We start from the raw sequence: 12799 nt of genomic DNA on the forward strand, positions 1-12799 counted from the left end.
TACTGAAAACGTCCTGCCCGACTAACATTTCCCTTATCGCTTCCACAAACCTCCCTTTAAACATGAAGCCTCCCTGATCCCTCTCATACTCAGCCTGGTCGTTAGGCCGGCTGTCACCCCTCCTTGCCTGAAGGGAGGTAACCTACCTCTGTTGAGGTCGTCTCCTTTTCTGCCTCAGCCCGAACTATACCTGACAGATGGGAATTCCCTGGCCATCTAGTGGTTAGTTAGGACTCCGTACTTTCATGCTGCGGGTGCGAGTGAGGGCTTGGGTTCCATTCCTGGTGGGATCCTGGAGAACTAAGATACCATAAGGTACGTTGTAGGGCCAGAAAAACCCAAAAAGTCAGGGAGGGGGCAGATTAAGGGTCATTGAAAGGACTTGGGCGGGTTATTTGAAAGCCATGGTGAGGGGCTTGAGCAGAAAATTAACACCCACCTTAATAAGACTGGGATGTGAGGGAAAGCAGGAAGACCAATTAAGGAAGTTACCAAGTAATGCAGGAGTTGAGGCTTAAGCCAGTGACAGTAGCCAAGGAATGAGAAAGAGTCAGATTCTGGATATATTTTGAAAGCAGAGGTGACAGGATTTGCCTGTGGAGAGAGGATGGGATATGAGAGAAGGGGGGAATACAAAGCTAGCTCCAAGGCTCTTGGCCTGAGCACAAGAGGGATGAAGTTACTGAGATGGAGAATCTCTAGGAGAAACAGGTTTGGGGGTGGATGGCTTGTTCCCTTTGAGATTCCTGACTTTACACATCTAAAGTGAGGTGTAGGGTGGGGATTTGGCACTGGGCAGAAAGGACTAGCCTAGAGAGAGCATTTGGGTTGGGTTTGGATGCTGTTGCCAATGGAGATGTTTAAGCTACCGAAGAAACGAGGTCTGAGAATTCCTGGGAGGTCAGGAGGAGGAGAAGGAACCTGGAAAGAGCCTGAGAAGAAAGAGTCAGTGGCAGCAAGAAGAAAGTATGAGGTCCTGGAAGCCAAGAGGAAAACATGTTTCAAGGGAGGAAGGATGGTCTCAGTCAGAGATAGGTGATAAGTCAAGTGGGATGTTTGACCACTGGCAGGACACTGGGTGACCTAGACAGTGTTGGGGACAACTGCTGATTATGGTGGTTAAGAGAATGAGGGGAGGATTAGTGGCAATGCCACCCTGGAGGAGTTAAACTGTAAGTAAGGGGAAACTAAAGATGAGGGGAAGTGGGGGAAGAGAAATTTTGTTTAAGATGGGAACAACAGTAGCGTGTTTGTACGCTTACAGGAATGATTCCATAAACGGAACAAGATGCTGCAGGAGGAATGGGAGAGAATTCTGGAGCCATTCCCTTGAGTTGGTGAAAGGACTGGCCTCTAGGGCCCAAGTGGAGGGGCTGGCCTTGGATGGGACAGTGGACATTCACCCAAAGAAATGCCAGGAAAGACACAGGATGTGGTGAAGGTGCCACGGGTAGGGGTTTTCCTGACTGCTCTTTTCTCAGGGAACTAGGCAGCAGGGTCCAGGTCACCAGCTGAGAGTGAACCTGGGGAGGGTGGTATTAGAGGTCTGAGGATGGGGAAGTGAAAGTGAAGTCAAAGTCACTCACGACTGTTTGCCACCCCCATGGACTATACAGGCCTTGGAATTCTCCAGGCCAGAATACTGGAGTAGGCAGCCTTTCCCTTCTCCAGCGGGTCTTCCCAACCCAGGAAGATCTGGGGGCTTCCCAAACTGGGGTCTTCTGCATTGTCGATGGAAAAGAAGGCATGAAATAGTCATCTGGCGGATGAGGAGGCTGTCTACTCGATAGCATGGGGCCCCACTCAAAGCTAGGAGCCCTTACTTGGATGGGCTTCCCTGGTAGCTCAGATGGTAAAGAATCCACCTGCAATGTAGGAGACATGGGTTCAATCCCTGGATCAGGAAGATCCCCGGGAGAAGGAAATGGCAACCTACTCCTGGGAAATCCCATGTACAGAGGAGCCTGGCGGGCTACAGTCCATGCTCGACAGGGGTGTTTGGTTTTTCTCTAGTCTGTTTCAGCCACATAGGTACAGGTACAGAGTAGGCAAAAATAATATTTAGTCAGATTGGAGTTTTGCCTTTCTGTTTCTGTTAATGTGCCGTTACACATTTATAATTTGTTTTAAACCGTAATTTATTTAAAAGCAAAATCACAAAAGCCCAATATTATAATTTAGTGAAAATATTCTGAATATAATGGCAGAAATGATCTTTAATAGTAAAAATTTTTAATAAGTCTGGTGGCAGATTAATTTAGACATCTCTATATGAGCCGTTGTTTTATCTACAGTTTCTATTTTAGGGAACACTTACTTTTCTTATCTTATTGGAATGGAGTGTTTCAGACAGGCTAGAAATCAACCCACTAAATACTTATAAATGCACTTATTTCAGCCAGCTGGCATGGTGTGTGTCTGTGTACAAATCAATGACTGGCCACCTTAAAAAAGAGGACCAGATTTGGCAAACCAAAACTCTATGTGTTTTCTTCACTTGTATGACTTGAAACAGTATACATTTTTGATCATTTCTCCTCAAATCATTTGCATTTAGCACTTTCAAGCACAAGAATAATTTGTTTCTTTGGTGGCATAAAGTCTTCTCTGAGAGTATGTTCAGAATTTTGAGACTGGATCAAAACTTCTCATGAGTTGAATTTAGTAACTGAACTAATTTCTGCACTAATTCAGTACATGCAAGCTTTTGCATTTTAGAGGAGCAAGGCCAGAGTTGCTGTAATTTGGGAGCTTACAGGTTGACAAGAGCCCAATTGGTGGTTTCACCAGGATAGGAGAGGAATGGAATTTATAAAGACCTCATTCTGTCAGGATTGCCTTAACTTTTCTGCAAACCTTCTTTAGAATTTTTATGTTTTATGCAATTTCTCTATTCTGTTCCAGTGTAGCTTCATAGTTCAGAGCATGGCCTTTGTAGGCCAAAGAAATGAGTTCAGAGTCTGAAGTTTGTAATCTGTGAGCTGAGTGACTTTGGGAAAATTACTAACCTCTCTGGCCCAGTTCCACTTGTGGAGACTGAATAGGCCAAAGGCTAAGCAGAGTGCTTAGCAATTAGTCTATGCTCAATTTATTCTAGGAATTAGTACACATACATCCATGCTTTAGTAATACAAAATAATTACTAAGTTATCCTAATAAAATTAGCAGTATAAAAATAGATTTTTAAGTGGCTAACCATGGAGCTTGGACCAAGGACTTGACCTCCTGAGTCTTGGTCCCCTAGTCCCAGAGATATGGTCCATAAATTTCAGGAAAAAGAAAAGGTTATAAACCCTTTTCACAAAGAATAATTTAATACACTAGAAGAATTGCATCTTGAATTATTTAGCAATATTCTTTACCTTTAAATGGTATTAAACTTTATTAGAAGATTACAGACTTCGTTTTCTGGATCCAGTGTTTCTCCTTCCCCCACCCTCTCTCCCCCTTGCTCATATTACCATCTTAACCATTTGCAAGTGTACAGTGCAGTACTGCGAAGTATATTCACACTGTTGTGAAACAGACCTCTAGAACTTTTTTGTCTTAGAGATCTGAAAAACTCTATCCATTAAACCGTATGTTTCATTTGCTGCTCTCCACAGCCCCTGGGAACCACCATTCTACTTCTCTGTTTCTATGAATGTGGCTGCTATAGACACCTCATGGGCTTCCCTGGTAGCTCAGCTGGTAAGGAATCTGCCTGCAAGGTAGGAGACCCTAGTTCGATTCCTGGGTCAGAAAGATCCCCTGGAGAAGGGATAGGCTACCCACTCCAGTATTCTTGGGCTTCCTTGCTGGCTCGGCTGGTAAAGAATCCACCTGCAATGCGGGAGACCCCAGTTCAATCCCTGGATTGGGAAGATCCCCTGGAGAAGGGAAGGGCTACCCACTCCAGTATTCTGGCCTGGAGAACTCCATGGACTGTATAGTCCATGGGGTCACAAAGAGTTGGACATGACTAAGTGACTTTCACTTAACTTTCAGACATCTCATAGAAATGGAATCACACAATATTTGTCTTTTTGTGTCTGGCTTATTTCACCTAATATAACATCCCCAAGGTTCATCCATGTTGATGTAGGTAACAGGATTTCCTTTTCACAGGCTGAATAATATTCCACTTCCACTTCACTGACGTTCACCAGGTCACATATCTGTAAGAGCACTTTTGTCCAAACCCAGGCCAGCTCTCGAAGACACTCATTTTGAGATGTTTAGGAGTCAGTTGACTTAACTATTTATTGGTGACAACAAAATTTCCTTTCCACGATCCATGTTGGCATAAACTACACAAATAAAGAAGCTATATTCTAGACCTGCAAAATGCTAGGAGTATCATTTTTTTTCTCGCCCAGAGAGGCTGGCAGAGAGTCCTCTTTTACCTTTCACATTCATCATTTGTGTTTGAAAATTTTCTCTTTAAAATGGCTTTTACTTTCAAGTTGTTACATTGGAGGGGGCTATTCACAACACCGTCAGTTTAAAAATATCTGGGTATTTTGGGAATGTAAGCTGGTGCAGTCACTACCATATGATTCAACAATCTCATTCCTGGGCATACATACAGATAAAACTATGGTTTAAAAAGATACATGCACTCCAATATTCACAGCAGCACTATTCACAATAGGCAAGGCATGGAAAAACGTAAATGTCCATCGACAGATGAATGGATAAAGAAGAGGGGTACAGATACACAATGGAATACTACCCAGCCATAAAAAGGAATGCATTTGAGTCTGTTCTGATGAGGTGGATGAGCCTAGAACCCATTATACACAGTGAAGTGAGTCAGAAAGAGAAAGATAAATATCGTATTCTAACGCACATATATGGAATCTAGGGAAATGGTTCTGAAGAATTTATTTACAGGGCTGCAATGGAGAAACAGATGTAGAGAACAGACTTATGGACATGGGGAGAGGGGAGGAGAGGGTGAGATGTATGGAAAGAGTAACATGGAAACTTACATTACCATATGTAAAATAGATAGCCAATGGGAATTTGCTATATGGCTCAGGAAACTCAAACTGGGGCTCTGTATCAACCTAGAGGGGTAGGATGCGAAGGGAGATGGGAGGGAGGTTCAAAAGGGAGAGGATATATGTATACCTATGGCTGATTCATGTTGAGGTTTGACAGAAAACAACAAAATTCAGTCAAGCAATTATCCTTCAATTAAAAAAAAAAAGATGTGGTACAGATACAGAATGGACTACTACTCAGCCATAAAAAGAATGATATAATGGCATTTACAGAACCATAGATGGACCTAGAGATTGTCATACTAAGTGAAGTCAGAAACACAAGGACAAATACCATACAGTATCCCTTATATATGGAATCTAAAATATGACACCAACAAACTTATCTGTGAAACAAAAACAGACTCACAGACATAGAGAACAGACTTGTAGTTGCAACAAGGTGGGTTGTGGGGAGGGATGGATTGGAAATTTGGGATTAGCAGATGCAAACTATTATATACAGAATGGATAAAAAGGAAGACCCTACTGTATACTACTATATTCAATATTCTGTGATAAACTGTACTGGAAAAGAATATGAAAAAGAATGTATATATATGTATAACTGAATCACTTGTATAAAAAAGTTAATACAATATTTTAAATCAACTATACTTCAATAAAATAAAACTTATTTTTCAAATGCATGCTTTTAAGTGATGTTATATGTTAATTCTAAGAATGGTAACATTATCTGCTGAAACCAAAATGCTCGCCTTTTATCTGTGTGCATGGAAGATTATGGATGCAGTAATTTATTTTCAAAGCAATCTGAAACTTGGTCATACCACATTTATAGAAGCAAGTTCTAATATCTTAAATATTAGGTATTTAAATATTAACTTCATTTAATTAATATTAACTGCAAAATTCCTGACCATGAAATTGTCTTCTTTTGGAAGGTAGAACTTGCTTAATATTTTTGATGCATGCTACTCTTCCTTTCCTTTTTTTTTTTTTTTTTAAGATAAATCTCGATGAGTGCCTCCAGAGCCGGGTGCAGTGCCTGACACCAGTGGGTACAAGGTTGAGTAAAATATAGTCTCCTTGTTCAGGAGTTCCCTGTCCGTCAGGGAGAAACACAGAAGCAGAGGATTATAATTCAGTGCTGGAAATGCGGTTACAGCCTTATGTTAGGGCATCACTTCTATCACTGAAAAAGGATTTGAAACATCTTAATGAAGATATGAAAATGACTGAAAATAGCACTGTGAAAAGTGGCTTCCGGTTAGACTCTCTTCCTAAAGACATTTGCTTTGTAAAGATAACGAGTGTCCCAAACAGCATCATTTGTTTCGTATGTCAGTTGTGCATCACTGTTCCATTCTACCAGTAAAATGGTAGACTTTTAAATATTTTTCCAAATTATCATTCACAAAAATCACGCTACTCGTTACTTCTCCTTGCCTTCCTTTCTTTCTCCTTTAGGCTGTTTCTTTCCTTAACACATTTTGTTGTTGAATCTCTGAAATACATTTAAATAAATGAAAATGGAGAACTACAAATTGCTCCTATTTCTCTGATGTTCACCAGTTTAACCTATGAGTCATATGTCAACATTCTGTTTTCTTTGTCATGACTTCTAACTGTTGTAAAACTGTGGACTTAGTCACTTGATATATTGGCATCAGAAGAAAAAGATTCTGTGTTTATGTTCCATATATGCATTTATTCTTGGTGATGGAAGCTAATTAAGTCTCGGAGTAGTTTTAAAATCCATGACAAAAATTGCTAAGAAGGAAGAAATCTCTCTTTGCTGCTCGTTGAATAAACTCTGAGACTATGCAAGGATCCAATTTAAAATCAGTTCTAAACTAATGATCTTATTCCCCAAGTGTGTTGTTCTCAGTAAGTGAGGCCAACATTCACTCAATTGCCCCATGACAGAAATTACAAGGTCATCTGTGATGTCTCCCTTGTCTTCATCCACCCAGAATAGAGTAGATTCTACCTGCTGAGCCACGCTTGGGTCAGTCCCCTGCTCGCCCTACAGCCTGGACCTCAGCTCAGATCTGCAGTCCTGCTGCGGCTTCCTGATTTATCTTCCCAACTATATTCTCTTCTTCCTCTGTCCATTCTCTGACCTACTGTCTTTGCTGTTTCTAACATGTAGATCATACACTTTCACTTCCCTTTCATAGGCTGAATTTAACTTGCTAAATTGTTGTCAAAATTTTTTCTGAAATCAGGCATGTTAGCCAAATACATAGTATTACCTCCGTGAGGCATGCAGATCCCAAAGTGACAAGGCATCTGGGTTTCCTTAGATCACAAAAACAAATAATAATGGACACTTCCTGAGTCTAGTATTCCGAGTACTTTGAGTGTATTAATTCCTTTTACAAAGTCAACAATAATAATCACTGCCATCATTTATTAGGAATCTACTTTCCATCCAGACATTAGGTGTCCATTAGCTGTCACCTTTTACCTTGCTTTTCCGGCCATGAGACATAAGGGGTCTTAGCTTCCTGGCCACAGATTGAACCCATGACCCCTGCAGTGGAATACAGTCTTAACAGAGGAACCACCAGAGAAGCCCCAGTTGTTCCCTTTTAAACCACTCTGCAGGGTAAGTTCCTGCCTCAGGGAAGAAGATGAAATGAGGGGCAGGATTTCTTAGAGGGTCAGGTGTTGCCCCAGGCCAGTCAGCCAGGAAGCAGTAAGGTCCAGGGCCAGCCCACACCCACAGTCCCTGCTCCCTGCCCGCCCTCTGCACTGGGCACCCCGCCACTTACATGCTTACATGTGTGCCGCATCAAGGAGGGTGATGGAGATGGAAATTAAAACATCGTGCCCAAGACAGGCAGGCTGTTTTGACTTAGGACCTGTGAGGAACAAACTTGGCGCTGAGCTGACTTCACCAAGTCCCTCACTTAACGTGTAACTGTTTTGGTTTTGGGCTTGTGTCTGGTTACGGCAGGCTCATAAGTCCTGGACCTTTGGTGGAGTCATAGAATGTTAGCCTCCAGGATGAAACTGTCTCTTGCAGAGCATGATTAACCACAGACAAAATTTTAGGAGGAAGTAGGCTAAGAAAAATCTGCAAATCTTGCCTGTCGTCTGCTGAGGCTGTCAAACAAAACTAGATGAGGAGCTTATGTCTTTAAGTGGGAACCCCCCGCCCCCCCCACCCCCGCCAGATGCTTTGTCTGAATAAAGTCTCCCGGTGGATGCCTTAAGAACAAGCGGTGTATCTTTCATGGCGGGGGACCAGCTCGCCAGCCTGAGGTGAGTGTTTTACCTTGGCGCTGTGTCTGCTGACGAGGAATGCCTACTTACAGGTTCAGGCAAGGACGAGTTCCTTATTGTCATGTCCAGTCATGGTTTCGTCCAGGAGGAGGAAGAGAGGTCAGGGGGCATACCACACTGTCACTCGTGCTAAGAGGAGAAGAAGGCAGTGGGGAGCTCCTCTTGGCCGCTTGCCGATCTGCTGGGTCATCCTCCTCCTATCAGGAGAGAGACGGCACTTCCGTCAGCGGGCTTGGGTGGGGGCAGCCGCCTCAGCCAGCTGGAGAGCATGGCCCCGTGGTCTCGGGCTGCTGGGGAGCTGGCTCGGGCTTCCTCTTTCGTGGAGCTACTTTCATAGAGTCCCGACCCTTTTCTGCGCTCCAGGTTGAGCACGGCTGCTGGCTCCCCACTTCACCTCAACCAATCCCACCCACTTCCTCAGACCAACGCTAGGATTTCCTAATCATTTCTTCTACATTTGGGGACAAAGATCTAAACTAATTTAGCCCTCAGTCTCTCACTTTCTGCTTTAAGTCCTTTTTCTGGTGTTCGGACCACAGGAGACCATTTAGGACCTGAAAAGACTTTTCCCTAAAGGTTCTCAGCCAGGGGTCACCAGGGTCACCTTGGTCTACACCTTCTCATGAGCTTTGGGTTCCCTGTTTGCTGGCAGCCCATTCAAAGTCCTTGCCGACCTGAGCCAGGAGACTTTTTGTCCAGATGCCAATGAAGTTGGCTCCAGTTCTTCTGGATGAATCTATCAAAGTCCCTGGGCATTAGGACATACATCTAGTTACAGGGAAGCAGACACTGCTAAGCTAGCTAGTCCTCTGGAAAGTGCTGGCATTTGGGGACACAGAGTGGAAGGTGGATGACTCCACTCAAATCTGTTTTTTCACTTTCTTTGCCAACATACCAGGTCCTTTTAAAAACTAGGATTTTTAAAGTAATTAATACAGAGTGCAGAACATGAACATACAGTTTTGCCTTCTCTCCAGGAGGCTAAAGGAATGACCAAGGAGAGAAGATAGAGAGTAAAACACCCTAGGCCTTATGCCAACTGTTGATCATATTATGGCTCACATTCACTAAGACCTGTTTCTGTTCCTCTTCCTGTCTGCTCCCTCCTCTCTGATCTCCTTTTCCTTCATTTTCATAAAAAAAAACTTGGCTAGGGAAACTTTCCTGGTGGTCCAGGGTTAAGAATTCACACTTCTACTTCAGGAGGGTATGAGTTCAATCCCTGGCCACGGACCTAAGATCTGTATGCCACACAATGTGCCCCTCCCCCCAAAATACTATTGGCTAAATGAATTGCTTACTATAACAATCTATGCTGTGCTGTGCTAAGTCACAGTCAGTCATATCTGACTCTGCAGTCCTATGGACTGCAGCCAGCCATGCTCTTCCGTCCATAGGATTCTCCAGGCAAGAATACTGGAGTGGGTTGCCATGCTCTCCTCCAGGGGATCTTCCTGACCCAGGGATCTGCCCTGTATCTCTTACCGTCTCCTGCATTGGTAGGCGGGTTCTTTACCACTAGTGCCATGTGGGAAGCCCACAACCGTCTACATCTAACCTCAATTACAAGGAAGGTGAAATGATCAGGGAGGTAACTGAACTAGGGTATCCAGATTCAACATATAGTATCTACTGCTAAATTAGGAGGAAATGTTATGGCTCGACTGTGGAAATCAGCTTATTTGTAGACAATGAGGCAAGTAAATGAGGAAGAGAATTAGAGCCATCGGAGCCTTTACCTTTAAAAGTCTGACCTGCCTGTCCCAGTCTGTAGGCTCGGGGGGATTAAGGAAACTAGGCAGCAAGTAAGGACGGGGGCTAATCCAGAGCCTGCTACATACTCCAGGAGCACGTCTATGCTTGAGAACCAGCCCAGGAGGTGTAAGCTCCAGTGGCTATAGGGATTAGATGTGAGATGGAAGAGGATGAATGAGCAGGGTCTATTCTCTGCATGGACACCCATTTTGCCTACTAAACATGTAGGAATAGTCTTTGCTTCCTCTAAGAATTGTACAGCCAGCCCTCTCATTTCATGTGTTCCATCTACATCCATAGATTCAACCAACTAAGAATAGAAAATATTATTTAAAATAAAAAAAAGAAATTCCTGAAAGTTCCCAAAAGTAAAACTTGAATGGCCCATGTGCTGGCAGCTATTTATATAGCATTTACATTGTATTAGGTATTATAAATAATCCAGAGCATTTAAAGTATACAAGAGGATGGGCATAGGTTATATGGACTTGGTATCTTCTGGGGGTCTTGAAATCAAGCCCCTGTGGATACCAAATGATGACTATACTGTACTAAAAAAAAAATGATTGAACCTCTTAGATCTCTTATTTGCTACTTCTGATAAATACACCACAAGGAAAAAACAGAAGTGAAAGTATAATGGCAAAATTAAAACTTAATACGTAGCCTCAGTGCTGGAGACATTAGGAAATAGTGGGGATTGTGGCAAACTGGAGAACACATGTAAACACATGGAGAACACATCATCTAAAAGGGCAGAAGTCACTCTCGTCTAGCAGATTGCTTCATGAGAGAATAGGGCTCTAGTATCCTTTTTTTTTTTTAAACTTCTGTCTAGATAGTGAGGGAGTCAAATTGAGAAAATATAGAATCAGATCAAACAGGAGCAGTAGGTAGAAGACACAGGAACAGTGAGGACTGCAGGAGCTGTAAAAGGGCCAGAGAGAGAGAATTTTGGAAATATTCTTGCCTTAGAAACAGACATTTCACTTTCCCTTCCAGCTGCAGTAGATACCAGTGACAGCTTCCCATGCAACATCCAGTCGCATAGCCTGATAACTTATGTACTTTTGCAATGCAGCATAATTTCTTGATAGGCAAATTTTTGCACCATTTCAGAGTCTTTCCAACCCAAGAATGGAAGGTGAGATGGTGCTATTGGGTAGCAATTCCCTGTCATGACAAATTTTAACCCTTCTGTTAAGTTTAGAGTTCTTAATGGATTCTCATTTCTTTGTCGTTGTAGTTCACAGAAATCAAATTCCCAAAGTCTGACTGCCACATAACAATCTTCTACATTACATGTTTTTATTTTATCTGTGGTGAGATATATATATATATAATTAGATATTTATAACACCAATATGCTCATAATGTAGTTGATCTAAATGGATTTTAATATTTCTTCACAGTTGGGTATAACTCAGTGGCCTGTTTTCAGGTAGAGGGTCAAATTTACTCAAAGATGCACTTAAAAATATGTTTTCTTTGTTAAGGAATAATAATGGTAAGAAAATACTGTTATGTACTTGTGCTCAGTTGTATCCAACTGTTTGCAACCCCATGGACTGTAGCCCACCAGGCTGCTCTGTCCATGGGATTCTGCAGGCAAGAATACTGGAATGGGTTGCCATCTTCCCAATCCAGAGATCAAACCTGCATCTTCTGTGTCTCCTGCATTTCAGGCAGATTCTTTACCCCTGAGCCACTGGGAAAGCCCTAATAAAATGCTGTTAGGGCAGTATTAATAACCATACTATCCAGGACTTTAAAAAGCCTTCCAAGTAACTTCAAACAAATCTATACTTTGTTTTTAAGAACACTGATGAAGTAGAATTTAAGTGAATAGCTGTGCCTTTTAATCCACGTCTCATGGGCCCTTTACTGTTTAACTGTCCTTATTTTTTTTCTACCTACTCTGTAACAAGCTGAACTGAGATGGAGTAGAGTTATTGGTCTGACACAGCAGGGGAAAGCTACAGGCATGTTGTTTCCTGAAATCAACAAGGCATTTGGCAACACCTATCATTGTAGCATTGTATATAAGAGGGAGAAATATGTATGAACTAGATGATAGCACACTTTAGAGCATTCACAGTCATCTACATCCAACATACCATGCAACGGTGATTTAGAAAATAGTGAGTGGGAAACCACTGTGGGACTAGGCACAGCTCTAGGTTCTACAAGGATAGGAGTAAATAGGAATTTTTTTGTAGAGGACACTGAGAAGCAAACAGAGGTTTTAAAGAAGAAATACACATACACACACACACACACACACACACTATGTATAAATACATATATAATTAAGAAAGAGATAACTCTAGACTTGAGTAGAGAATAGACTTCATCCTCAGTGGAAACTGCACTATAAAAATAATTTTGAAGTGTCATAGGTGAAAAAGGTTACATTACATATAATATACAAAAATATATGAATAGGCTATTAAGTATAGAGTTCTCATATACACTCCTCCCATCCCCAAAGATTCCCCTATTATTAAATTTTGTATCAGTGTGGTACATTTGCTATAACTGATGAACCAATATTGATATATTATTTTAACTAAAGAAAGAAAAAAAGAAAGTGAAGTTGCTCAGTCATGTCCAACTCTTTGTGACTCCATGGACTGTAGCCCACCAGGCTCCTCCATCCATGGAATTTTGAGGCAAGAGTACTGGAGTGGGTTGCCATTTCCTTCTCCAGGGGATCTTCCCAACCCAGGGATCGAACCCAGGTCTCCCACATTGCAGGCAGA

At 42.2% G+C, this 12799-nt stretch overlaps 1 protein-coding gene across 6 annotated transcripts in view; it reads right to left on the reverse strand.

The window, feature by feature from the left end:
* PCED1B (PC-esterase domain containing 1B) overlaps positions 1-12799 on the reverse strand; it is a 190591-nt gene that overhangs the window by 61284 nt on the left and 116508 nt on the right. For 5 of the 6 annotated variants that reach the window (XR_001918049.1, XR_001918048.1, XM_018047890.1 and 2 more), the window contains one exon: positions 8313-8479. The exons of the other annotated variant lie outside the window; for it this stretch is intronic. The gene's annotated coding sequence lies outside the window, so the exon portion shown is untranslated. The remainder of the gene's footprint in view (positions 1-8312; positions 8480-12799) is intronic. 6 annotated transcript variants of the gene reach the window in all.

The sequence above is a fragment of the Capra hircus genome, chromosome 5 (genome assembly GCF_001704415.2).
Source record: "Capra hircus breed San Clemente chromosome 5, ASM170441v1, whole genome shotgun sequence".
Taxonomy (NCBI): domain Eukaryota; kingdom Metazoa; phylum Chordata; class Mammalia; order Artiodactyla; family Bovidae; genus Capra; species Capra hircus.